This window comes from Haemaphysalis longicornis, unplaced genomic scaffold (assembly GCF_048455015.1).
Source record: "Haemaphysalis longicornis isolate Haplotype H1 unplaced genomic scaffold, Haemaphysalis longicornis Haplotype H1 scaffold_3, whole genome shotgun sequence".
Taxonomy (NCBI): domain Eukaryota; kingdom Metazoa; phylum Arthropoda; class Arachnida; order Ixodida; family Ixodidae; genus Haemaphysalis; species Haemaphysalis longicornis.
Genome location: NW_027526335.1, coordinates 35,934,094 through 35,946,092, shown reverse-complemented (window position 1 = coordinate 35,946,092; position 11,999 = coordinate 35,934,094). Strand labels below are relative to the sequence as shown.

General features: G+C 50.9%; 1 protein-coding gene across 1 annotated transcript in view; it reads left to right on the top strand.

The window, feature by feature from the left end:
• The first annotated feature begins 6,060 nt into the window (after positions 1-6,060).
• LOC144174287 (cystinosin-like) overlaps positions 6,061-11,999 on the top strand; it is a 190,663-nt gene continuing 184,724 nt past the window's right edge. The window contains exon 1 of the mRNA XM_077702902.1: positions 6,061-6,169. The gene's annotated coding sequence lies outside the window, so the exon portion shown is untranslated. The remainder of the gene's footprint in view (positions 6,170-11,999) is intronic.

The following is an 11,999-nucleotide window of genomic DNA, read 5'->3' as shown; positions in this document are numbered from 1 at the left end:
CTTCTATAATCATCTCACCTCACTGAAGTAATCTCAGGATAACGTAGCAATCCCTGCCGTTTACGGGGCTGAGAGCTCTAGTTTCCCTTTACCCTTAAATAGCGCTCTCTCTCTCTCTCTCTCTCTCTCTCTCTCTCTCTCTCTCTCTCTCTCTCTCTCTCTCTCTCTCTCTCTCTCTCTGGAGCAGTGTTCACAGCCCGAAGCGAAATCGGCAGCGTTCTCACACCAGCTGTGCGTCAGGTGTGCCGCCAATCAAACGCATTTTCACAGTCTAGAAATGTCATTTAAAGGGGTTTCTTGCACCCTGCGGCGTCACTGCGGGCCGGCCTAGTTGGAATTGAAGCATCTTGACAAATAGCGCAGACAAACGGGGACAGGAAAAGAAAGCTCCTGCACGCCTGTGTCCTTTCTTGTCCCCGTTTGTCGTGAGCTATTTGTCAAGATACTCTGGGGTTGTTCTATTACTTGATTGACGAGATGGGTGTGATTCATTGTTGTGTATCCATTCCTAGTTAAACCCAGCCTGTTCCCTGGGTTTTTGGAAATCTACGCTGTCGCTTATGAGGTTAACTATTGCCTTGGAAAACGGCTTGTATACAACCGACAGTAGGCTGATGGGTCTGTAATTCTTAAGATATTTGGTATCTCCCCTTTTGTGAATCAGAACTATGTTGAAGTTTTTCCAGACAATGGGTCCTTAAGCAAAAGTCCTTAAGCATTGTGAGAATAGTTTATTAAGCAAGGTTTTCCAGTACAATATCTCCACCTTGTTTTAAAAGGTTCACGGTTATGCCGTCATCGCCTGCAGCTTTTCCTCTTTTCATGCTCTTAAGCGCCTTTTCTACTTCCTCTTTATTTATTGGCGGGACACCGCTAGCTAAGCTTGCAGGCTCAGTAGTTTCCCCTGGTCCACGGTCGCTGGCGTATAGCCTGGTGTAGAAGCGTTCCGCTACTTTTATTATCTCGTCCAAATTGCGCGTAATGTTACTCTGTTCGACTCTACATTGTGTCTCTGTCAATACCCAGCTTCCTCGGTGCTGCCTTCAAGCTTCCTCATGTCTCCAGTAATTCCTCGATCACTGTCATGTTGTACGCACGAATGTCGTTCGCGTTACTTCTGCTAGTCGGTTCCGACAGAAATTTGGTCCACCGTATTCGACAGTTGCATGTTCTTACGTTTCGCAATAAGTTCCTTCGTTTTTCAATATAGTTGCTCAGGTTACTTCCGACAGTCTGCTTCTCCCACAGCTGCTGCAGAGCCTGTGGCTGCTAGATTGCCATTTAGCGTGACAGCACTGTCCTTGTCATCATTCGTTAAAAGAGCGAAGTTCTAAAGGGTTATTCTAAAGGGTTATTTTAAACTCCTGCGTCCTGGCTCTAACTGACTTCATGGTGGGTTCCGCTGGTTTTCCTCTTTTTATTTTGAAATTCAGTCTTATTTTGCACGTAACCATCCTATGACCTCTGCTCCGAATCTTGCCTAGTCCCTCCACGTCCTGCACAATACCTGGGTTGTTAAAATGAAGTCAATTTCGCGTTTTGTCATCCCATTGGGACTTTACCATGTCCATGTCCTATTTCTTTGTTTGCAGAAGAATGCGTTCATCAACCTCAGGTTATTCCTTTACGCAAATACAACCAGTGTTTCTCTTTGACTGTTGCAACTCCCTCTTCCAAAGTTTGCCACTGACTTTTTTCCTGCTCTCTTTGCCCCTACTTTTGCGTTAGTCTCCAATCACAACCGTGAATCGTGTGGCTGCCTTGTTTATTTCTGACTCAGCGTCTTCGCAGAAACCATCTACGGCCTCATCATCGTAGCTAGCTGTTGGTGCGAATGCTTGTACTAGGCAAAAAGAACACGCTTCGTAAATCATGACGCTCAGTAACACGGCAGTGTAGGGAAGCGCGCATTTGAGCGGGTTGTCACGCTGCCTATTTCAGAATTTCGGCCCGGCCACCTTGCATACGCACAGCCTACTTCTCCAATAAAAATGCAGCTGCATTGGTGCGGCGATGAGGAGTTCTTCCCCATTCCGTGTCCACGGCAAGTGAGCAATTTTAAGAATTTGTGGATGACATCTTGGCCAGAATCAAAGCGGTGCAGTCTCCCTGTCGCCATGAAGCCCATGTTGGCAGGCCTGCTTCGTGTTTTGAGCCCGGAGCTACAGTGCAGAGGCACTAAAGTGGCCGTTACTAACGCTCTAACGACGCAGTGTACTCTAACGCGACGCTGCAAACATTTCTTTAGCGCATCGCTGCCATCCGTCACTTCCAGGCCGGCGGGGTTCCAGGCAACGTCGCCCAAGCGCACCGCCGACGGTCGGAGAGGAGCGCGCCGACAGCGCAAGAAATATGGCACACGTGGCGCCAAGCATCGGGTGGTTTACACCGCAATGCACCCTGGCTGTGAGGAGAAACAGGAAAGGACGACGACGGCTGCGGGCGAGCGCGAAGCCGGCGCGAAAACCGTGTCGTCCCCGTCTTCCTCTGCTTTCATCCCCCGGGACTTTTTGTTGGCTTCACGACATCTTCGCGATTTGAAGCATTCGCATCGCGCGATGGGGCACGTTGCGGCTTTTTACGGGAGCTACAACAAGCCTCGAGCGGATCGTGCCGCGGGCCGGCGTGGGGTCTACGTGCTTTCTTTGCATTCCCTTCGATGTCATGCAGCGTGATGCGGAAGCAACCTTCCGAACGACCCGCGTGCTCGGGATGACGAGTGAAATACGCCGAAGGCTTGGCATGGGTGTAGCGAGACCCAATCGATTCTCAAACTGCGTGCGTGGACACGTTATGAGAGAGGACATACTTTTATAATTGCGTTCTCCGCCCATCAGGAAAAAAGAAATGCCCCCGAAAGTTAAGACCAAGAGTCCGGAACTAATAAATATGGTAAAGGCACTACAGAGGCCGCATACTCTCGACGGCCTGTCCACCCAGGACCAGCATATGCACTGGGCCCGAGAAAGGGACGTTGTTGACCTACGACAGAGCACATAACGATTAATCATGCGGCTATCCAACAAACAGAGTAACCCAGTAAATTTACAAAAAAAAGATCACGCAGAAAATCCTCTGGAGGTTATCTCAAGGATGCGCAAACATTTTCCCGAGTTGTCCGATGGTTCGAGGAGAAATGAGGCGCTCGCTGTTTTCGTTGAACGGCGGAAAATGCCCTTGCCGGGGCGTGTAGCGAAACCCGTTGCTGCGACGACGGCGAACAAATTGGCCGTAGCGCGGCGCACTGGGAGTACAGAAGAAGAATAACGTGATGTCTTAATTGCTGAATGCTTTACTTTCCGTCTCAAAGGGGTTGTTCCACTGCCTTTTGTGAAGTCGAATAGAAAGCACAATCTGCCGCAAACGTTGCAATGGGTTGTGAATTATTCTTGGGAGGTCTCTCAAGAGTGCTTGTCGCGAGGGGGCTGTTTGTGATGATGAGCTGTAGTGGCGTGGACGGGTTGCTGGCGGTGGAATTATCCCGTGCCATGGGAGCGCATAGCCTGCACGTGTTCATCGCCCGACTAAGCGCTCTCTTGCAGGTAATGTTTGGCATTCCGCGCTTGTATCCCTCTCGCTTGGGACTCGTCCAAGTGTTCCCCGGCCATGATGCTCAGTGTTTGTCTTGCGTTTCTCGTGCTGTGTGCATTGCAGTTTTCCCTGTAGCGCCGCCTCTCCTGACATTCCCAATGCTTGGCGGGAAGTATGGCGAAAGTGCCGTCCTTTTGAGGACGACCACGGACAGTGCTGCTCTATTCTTTACAGCTACAGCTGCTAACTCTGGTGAAATGCGCCGGACAGTTTTGACGGTGTTCCGACAGAACTGTGTAAGGACATGAAGAAAATAAATTGTGGAGGAGAAGGCGAGCCCGGCTGATCTCCAGCATATATCGTGGCGCCAGCAGGTTTCTTGGGCGCCCGCGTGCCCCATCGTGTCTTATTGCTACGTGGCGCCAGGACGAATGGCATGAACCATGGTTGATGCTGAAGAGATCTATTTACAAAAAAGAGATGCGGTCTATTTACAGTGCGGCCATGACAGCTCGAGCAGCGCCCCGCGTCACCCGTTTCTGTCGTCGCCGGTACATAATGGTCATGGCGGTACGCTCCACTCGTTGTCCACTTGCTTTTCTTCTCGCTACATTACCAGCTGCTCTCTGAACAGAAGGAGGAGACGCGCAGTAGAGGAGAATGGAAAAGGGTCAGTTGTCATGCCGGCTTCATAAAAGTGACCCCTGCAGGGCCCTTCCTGGGTCCTTCTCGCTGGTTACGGCGCTTTCGCTCTCCTTTCGATCCGTGAGTGTTCGCTGCAGCCGCGACAAGAACGCTCCGCTGCGTGCGCATATTTCCCACCAAGGGGTGGTAGCAAGTCGGTACCTGAGCCGTCCGCATGAAACAAGCGTTGTTATCTGAGGTACAGAATCAGATGCGATGCAGTCGTTGCGTTGGGTGCGCCCCCGGAGGACAAGTAAAGCCGGCTTGGCACATGACGCGCTTAAAAGGCCACCCGTTTTATTGACTCGGTCACGCACTCTACGGACACTGGCCAACGCATGGGAGGAAGGGTGTGTGGCGCGGGGAGAAACGAACAGGGCCGCTTTGTTTGACTATCATCAAGTAAAGACTACAGATAATAATGTTTGTGTCACGAGCTACGCACCAACAGTATACGGCCGCTCTGTGTGTCCTCAGCTTGGAGGTCAACCACTGGGCAATTTCACTGGGGAAAAAGTTAACAAAACAATCAGAAAGTTATACTGAGCGCGGCATCGCCCCGATATGTTTATTTGCATAATTGATTTCCCTCGCTTTTTCCCCGCTGGTTTGATGTTGTTGTTTCTTACTTTTCCCTCCCTTCAAGTTTCCCCTTTCTCTTTTTTGCCCCCCACCCCGAAGTGATATCCTGAGTACACCGCTGCGTGCTGTCCCGTTGCTCTCCCGTTTTCGTGCAGGTTGTCAGAACATGGGCGTAAAAGGCGTGCTGTAGTTCAGGGATGTCTTCGTAGAGCTTGAAAGGCACTATAAGCGCAGCGGTATTGATTAGCGGTGGGGAGATAACGGTGACTTTTGACGCGTCGTTGATAATTTGTCCACCTCTATCTGTACGAAGTCGAATGTCGGAACAAAGATAATGGGGCTCAGGGATGGATGGGCATATGAGACAGCCACGACGGTTAGCATGCCGACGGATGCGGTTGAGTCTGTGATAGGAGACGGGTGAAAAGGATCGCGTCTCGCGAGTGGGACGGGGACTGCGCACGGGGGCGGCACGCGGCGGGAAGCGCAGTGCTCAGTGCGAACCGCGTCGGTGGGTGCACGTACTGGGTTGGCCAGCCAGAACCGGGGAAGCTGCCCATTCGGGCAAGCGCATTCGCGCAGGCACTGCCGAGGCCAAGGACCCATTTACCAGTGTGAAATGTGGGCTAGGATCAGAAGCTGCTGTAGCCCCCAAGGCCACGCAAGTGCCTGCAGAGGTTGCAAAATAGAGCAGCTGCGCCCCCCACACAGCTTCTAGGATGTCCTCCACCTGCAGCTCACTCTAGGACCTCATTTCACCCTACATGTACCCGAGCTGAAGTGATCAATTTGAACTTCGCTCGTGTGTATGGCACAAACTGGCTGCCACTGTATCGAAATCCTGTCTTCCGGCCCATTTCCCGCACGCGCAGAGAACGGCTGAGATGAAAGGAAATATCCGCCCTCATTGCTTCGCTGCTATGCGTGCGGCCTAGACGACATATTCGGAGACCACGCTGCAGCGCAAAACACGTTTCTGCCGTGCATGTCAGCGCGATATGACGGCCGCTTGCTGGCGGGCGCAAGGCTGGGATGCGTGGGACGACGTCGCCTGGCGCGGTCCTAATGCCCGCCGTCAAGCGCACGTCGGCGACAGCAGCAGAAGGGTGTCACCATCAAATCGGGCATCAGGACGAGCGCTCCGTCGTCGCATCTGCATTCCATTTGCATGGCGCAGCGATTTGCACGCTGCTTCGTCCCGAGTGCGTGGCGTGCCGCGGACCCTCCTCTCGGTGCTGCTGGAATTCCCCCGTCCGACGCTGACGCTGGCCTCGTATATCGGCATCTCGCAGCACCACATTAGCGCGTACTCATCAACGACACGCGACCGCAGCTGGCCGCACCTTCCACGGCTCGCACGCTTATAAGCACGGTGAGCTGCGTCTCTCTCTATTTTTTCCGCCATAAGGAGGTTCCGAAGAGCCAAGGAGGCCCCATGTGAACGGATTAATGCACCGGGAGAACGAACCACTAAAAAAAAAAACGAACAAAAAAGAGAGAAAAAGAAGAAGAAGCAGAACGGGAAATTTCGGAAAAGTTAAAATACAAGAACTAGAACAAATAATCGATTATACTCTTTCTACGACCTGAGGAGTCATCTCCAGGGAGGGTATTAATTCAAAAATTAAGGGAGGGGTCAGGACATCCGGACCCCCCTCTGTATCCGCCAATGGTCGCAGCGACGTTATTTCGGCGTATTGAACAGAGAAGTAAATTCTGTGCTGTTCATATCAGCTTGGACTCGCACGAGCTGTACCCGCGGTACCTTGAGACGAGTCATGTGTACACAACTCGATGAGTGAAAATCCCTCGACAGCTGCCCTGGTCAGCGGTTTCTAGAGGCACCACAGAAAATACGAAACAAAGTGCGCAGCACTCCGTGCAGTGTCTGCTGCGCCAAGTAAAGCCAGCAGAGCACCCATAAAGGGAACGCCTGTGCCATGAAAATCTAGCTCAAGTGCAGACGACGCACGCTGTTGTGCTTGCGACAAATGTAGCGAATGCCCGGCCTATAACCTGCCTAATAATGACCATTCTGTGGAAAGATGGTCATTACGTCGCTGATTACGTCGTTGAGTGCGCTATGCGAGTTGAGGCTTTGGTGGATACTGGTGAGGTTAGCCCCACTAACGGTATACAGGCTTGCCTACTTCAGATGGGGAGAAAAAAAAATTAAAGCCATTCCACTCAATGTGAAAGCTGTCGGAAGTGCAGAGCAGTGATTCGACATAATGGGCTGTAGCGCCGTTATGCACTCACTGCTACCACCCAATGCAGTTTAAATTTCCCGCCTCCGCTAGCGCGCCCCCTGCCTGAAACAGCACCAGCGGGAGTTCTGTTCTTTTCGAGCATGCTTTTGCTCCAGCCATAGAGTTTCTCACTAGCTATGCCTCCCGCACTTGCCGGCGTTGCACTGCCACTTTTTTTCGCTTACTCTCTAAAAAACAAGCGTTCCTAACTAAATGAAGGCGGGCGCTGACGGTTATATACCCAGATTTTGCCTGAAATGCACCTGCAGTTTTCTTTACGCTCAATAACGGGGAGATGTATGACAAGCGCCAGCGGTTCAGAAGTTTCGAATGGTTATGGCTGTTTAAACTGCTTGGTTTTCGAAGCCTCTGCGGGACGACCTACTACGATGGTACGTCGGGCTCTACTTGGGTCCGTTATCTCGCTGCGCCCCCTGATTCCGGCAGTCGCTTGACATCGACCGTTACAACGACCTACGACGACAAGACGAGCCGTTAAAGTGCTCTGCCCTTAAAAGAAAAAAAAAAAATTAATGAAGCTCACACTGACGCGTGAGACCTGGAGGAAGTGAAGCTACACGTAACCTTCACGACCTTCACGATGGTTTAAGTCTACGATTGCAGCCTATTTGCTTCGTATTCGTTGCCGCAACGACCTCTATTCCATCATTGTTGGTACAACGGCGAAGATGCAAATCGACGAAGCAGGACGAACGACCAGAACGCGCACACCTAAACTAGGCGCCCGCAGGTGCGACGTGTACTCTATCACGTGTTCTGTGCCGAGCGGGTGGCGTGATTCCTCTTCCCACAGTCACAGCCAAGTAAGCCATTTGACCCGCGGTCGTAATTTGTGCATTGATAGACAGGACGGTGTCATGTTGTTGGGCCTGCACAGCATTTGGCGTTCGCCCATGGATTGGCTTCATTGTGATGTAAACGCGCGACCAACGCGACAGTATTTTCGGGAAAGTGTGTCACAGTTTGTTGAAGTTCAGAGGGCGAAAAACTCTCCACCAGAGTGGTTGTCAAAAATTGAACACCTAACTACGCTTAGGGAATTTTAAATGACATCACCGGCCCTGGCGGGCATGGTGGCATTACTACGTGGTTTTTTCTTTGTCATTGTACCTGGTGCCTGGTGTTGCTGTCCCAGATGGGCAATAAAGAAAAAAAAAAGCGGTCGTATCCGAGTGGGTTACACGACTCCGTTGATCTACCCGACTTAGGTTCGAATCCTGCAGGCGCCGGTGACTTTCTTCCGTTATACTGTCGTACTGAGTTTTGTAAAATGCCGGAATCAACGATTTGCTAAACAGCTTCGTGTTAAAAGACAAGGGGCAAAAGATCAATTAACGAAGTGAACGATAAAGCTCCGGGAGCTCGCCAACTGCCCGTGCTGGAATCCTTGAGCGTGTTAAATTTTTGCCACCGTGCCCTGCTACTGCACATGCGCGAGCAGATATCGTGAATTTATTTTTGGTCTCTGGGCGGCCTTCGCTGTGGAATATGTGTTCGGTATTTAATAAAAAAACTGATGACTTATGAAACATAATAAGAGACGTCACAATTAAAATTATTTTGCAGATGCGCATGCTGACTTGCTACTCACATTAAAATGCATATATCAAAAATTAGCGCTAAGATATCTGATTTTTGCGACAAGCCGACAGTCTCTATCAGGGATTTTCCTCTGCTCGCTATAAAAGCAAGCAGAACAGATTTGTAAGGTAAAAAAGTATGTACTCGCTCTCCCCGTGCACCCCTTTTCCCCAACCCGGACAAGAACCTTTCTGGCGCAGAAGCTCAAACACTGAGGCAAATCCAGACAAACACTTACCCTAACAAATCCCGGCTATCCAAAATGTTCCCTCAAACACACACAGACGCATGCAATAAATGCGGAAACCCTTCCAACTTATTTCATGCAACATGGGCCTGCCCTGTCATCTGGCCTTCACGAAACACCATCACAAACACGGTCGCTTTATGGGAGGCACTCTGGCCCGCTTCGACTTTGGGATTGAGAATGACTTAATTGTTCGAGCCCGGAGAGGAGCAGAAGAGTCTGGGATCCTGGAAGGAGGGCACCACCCCTAGAACAATCGCGCGACATTTCCTCTTTATTTTATTTGTTCTCTCCTAATAAACCTCTCTCTCTCTCTCTCTCTCTCTGTTTTTTTTGCTCATTTCATTTTTGGTACAAGTGTGACTTGTGCTTTTTGAATGTTCCCCTATGTCAGGCTGTGCGCTCAGGGGATCGCCATGGTCATGCGTAGCTGCGCTGCCCACACCCTTATTTTAGGGTGTCCACAGACGCACCCTTTTTTCATTCTTTCACCCTTACCACTTTTTAAAGGTGTGTGCCACGGGACAAAATCTGCGAGCCCTTTTCGGCCAAAAGGGGCGTATAAAGTTTAGTGTGTTCGCCTGCATAGTCATTTTTTTTCCAGTGCTCTCTTTCCTTTCATTAATTCGGTATCGAAATAGCTATGGCCACAGCGTGGCTTAATCGCTTAATCCTTCGCGTGGACATGGGCTGTGATCTGAAGCAACAAACCAACTACCCACCCAACCCCGCCGCTTTAAGGCAGGAAGGAGGAAAGGAGAAGTAATTTCTTTAATCACCCGGTGAGGTCTCCAAGGCCAGCCGCCCGCGTGTTGACACGGCATATGGGGGCGGCGGAGGAAGTGGCATGACAAATTCGCGTACAGTCCCAAATAAATAAATAAAAAACAAAAGCACACGCAACACGCGCACGCACAGTCAGGCGAGACGCTCGCCGCGGATCGCTCGCCGCAATCGTAGTTTCCTACGGTTACATCGCACCTACCAAAGGGGTTTCGAAAAAGTGTTTTTTAAAGCGAAGCTTTGGATTTCTCACTGGGGCCGTCGAACGCGAAAACGCACTGCAGGAAATGCAAATTTACACAATGGTAGGGCACATGATCATGATGATGATGCTGATAGCGATGATGAAACGCGATGATTTTTTTTTTTTTTTTGAAAAAAAGAAGAACCTTTCCGGTGGTCGGAATCGAGCCTTGGTCCGGTTCCGTGATGCATTCACAGGAGCCGGTGTATGCTCTGCCGCAGAGAGGGAGTGAAAGGAGGGGTACAACGGACGCCAGCCAGAGTCAAACAAACATAAACAAAAGCCCGCTCTTTTAGAGCCGGAGGGGCGATGAGTCAGACGCCGTCAACGGGCGCTCGAGAAGTCACAGGATCGAAGCTAATTGCCTTCCCCTCCCTGCATCAATGCCACGCGGGAAAATATCTCGGCGCGCTGTTGCGCTGTGCACTGTCGAAGCCCGAGCCCCGCGTCAACACACGCACACACACACACACTCGATTCGTAATACTAGGCACATTGATGTTCTCATCGGCCTTTTAGCGCCGCATTAACTGTCCAATTTGCGTTCTTGCATACCTGGTGAGGTAAAAATGCGGCTTGTGGAAAAAGTATCACGGTGCTACGTGGATTGTGCGGTGGCTGTTGTGTAGGAGTTGCCTCTGAGCTGCGGTAAATCCTATGTGGGACAAACTTGCCGGTCTGTCAACGGTTCGTGAGCATGAGTTGACGCTCACAAACCATTGGGGTGGACATTTTCCTGAGCCCTGAGCGGCGTGTGGCTGGGCGCCTTTGTTTTCTGTACTGAAGCTCGTGCTGGGCCGCAGCAGAAAAACTTCGGAACGCGAGCGTTTGAGGACTAGCTCTCACATCTACAACGGGCCAATCCAATCCAATCCGAAGGTTCTGTCAGTCAAACGTCAGCGTGTTTGCGGGAAAAGAGCTATTATCCTTGCATCTGTATAGCATTTGGCTGGTTTTTGCCAGGTTTATGTGTGCGCAGCGGCGCCTGGGGTGTACATTCCATGACGTTTTCGAAAATAAACTAGTTGGTTGTGAGCGCTAGCCTCACCTACTTGTCTTCCTTTGTCCGCGTCCTTTTTGCGCTGTTTGTATTTTAAGAGGTCGAAGATAAGCCAAGTCCACACGGTCTGGCTCACCTCTGGAAGTGCCTTCGTCTCCGGCTGCTTGCACCGAAAGGCCGAGAAAGGGGCGAGCCGTCGATACCCGTTCGGATGACCACATTAACCGAACGGACTCGCGACGACGATGACGGTGGGCACGGGTCGGGAGACATGCAGACTTCTTCTCAGCACACGCCTCTAGCACACATTTCGAAGCAGGCGGCCACAACGCGTTCCCTAGGTCGGCCCTTACCTACAGTTATCCGAGCTGTGCTGGTGTTTGTGATGCGTGGATTTTGGGTTTAATTCCAACACTGAACGAAATTTCCGCCTTATTCCTTACAACTCAATTACTTTAGTTCGCTTACAGAAGCTTCCGTGAGCAATTCAGCGTCCCCAGCTGTTCTTTTTTTATTGCAGCGAAGCTTTACTGTTCTCGCTGATGACGTCTGCAAACTCGAAAACGCCCTGCCGGAAAGCCAACTTTTTCTGACGATGATGATGAATGATCGTACGTAGGCGAAGAGAAAGAAAACACTCCACGTGGCCGGAATCGAACCTGGGTCCCTGGCATTGTGAAGCCGGCGTCTATCCGATTGCTCCGTTTCGACATGTTCGAAACTCAGTCGTACTTCAGATGGAAACCAATGAATCCATCACGAGATAGCATCGCGCTGAACCATCGTCGTCGTTCGACGGAGGGTTGCATGATATTTCCTTGAGCCGTAGGCCATCTTGTGCCATCTTTAGGCCCCAATTTCACCGAATTTTAACTAATCGTTAGAAAAATTGCATCGTTGTTGGAAGGCGGGGTGCAACAGCAAGCGCTATACACTGCAAGGCAGTTGTGCCATTCGTCGTCCTCTAAAACGGGACCCGCCAAGTGCTTGCACTCTCGCCGTCCTCTCGCTCAGACTTGGTCCCAGCCGTACTCTCTCTGGCCGCAGTGGTCACCTGTGCAGTTCCATAACCTCCTT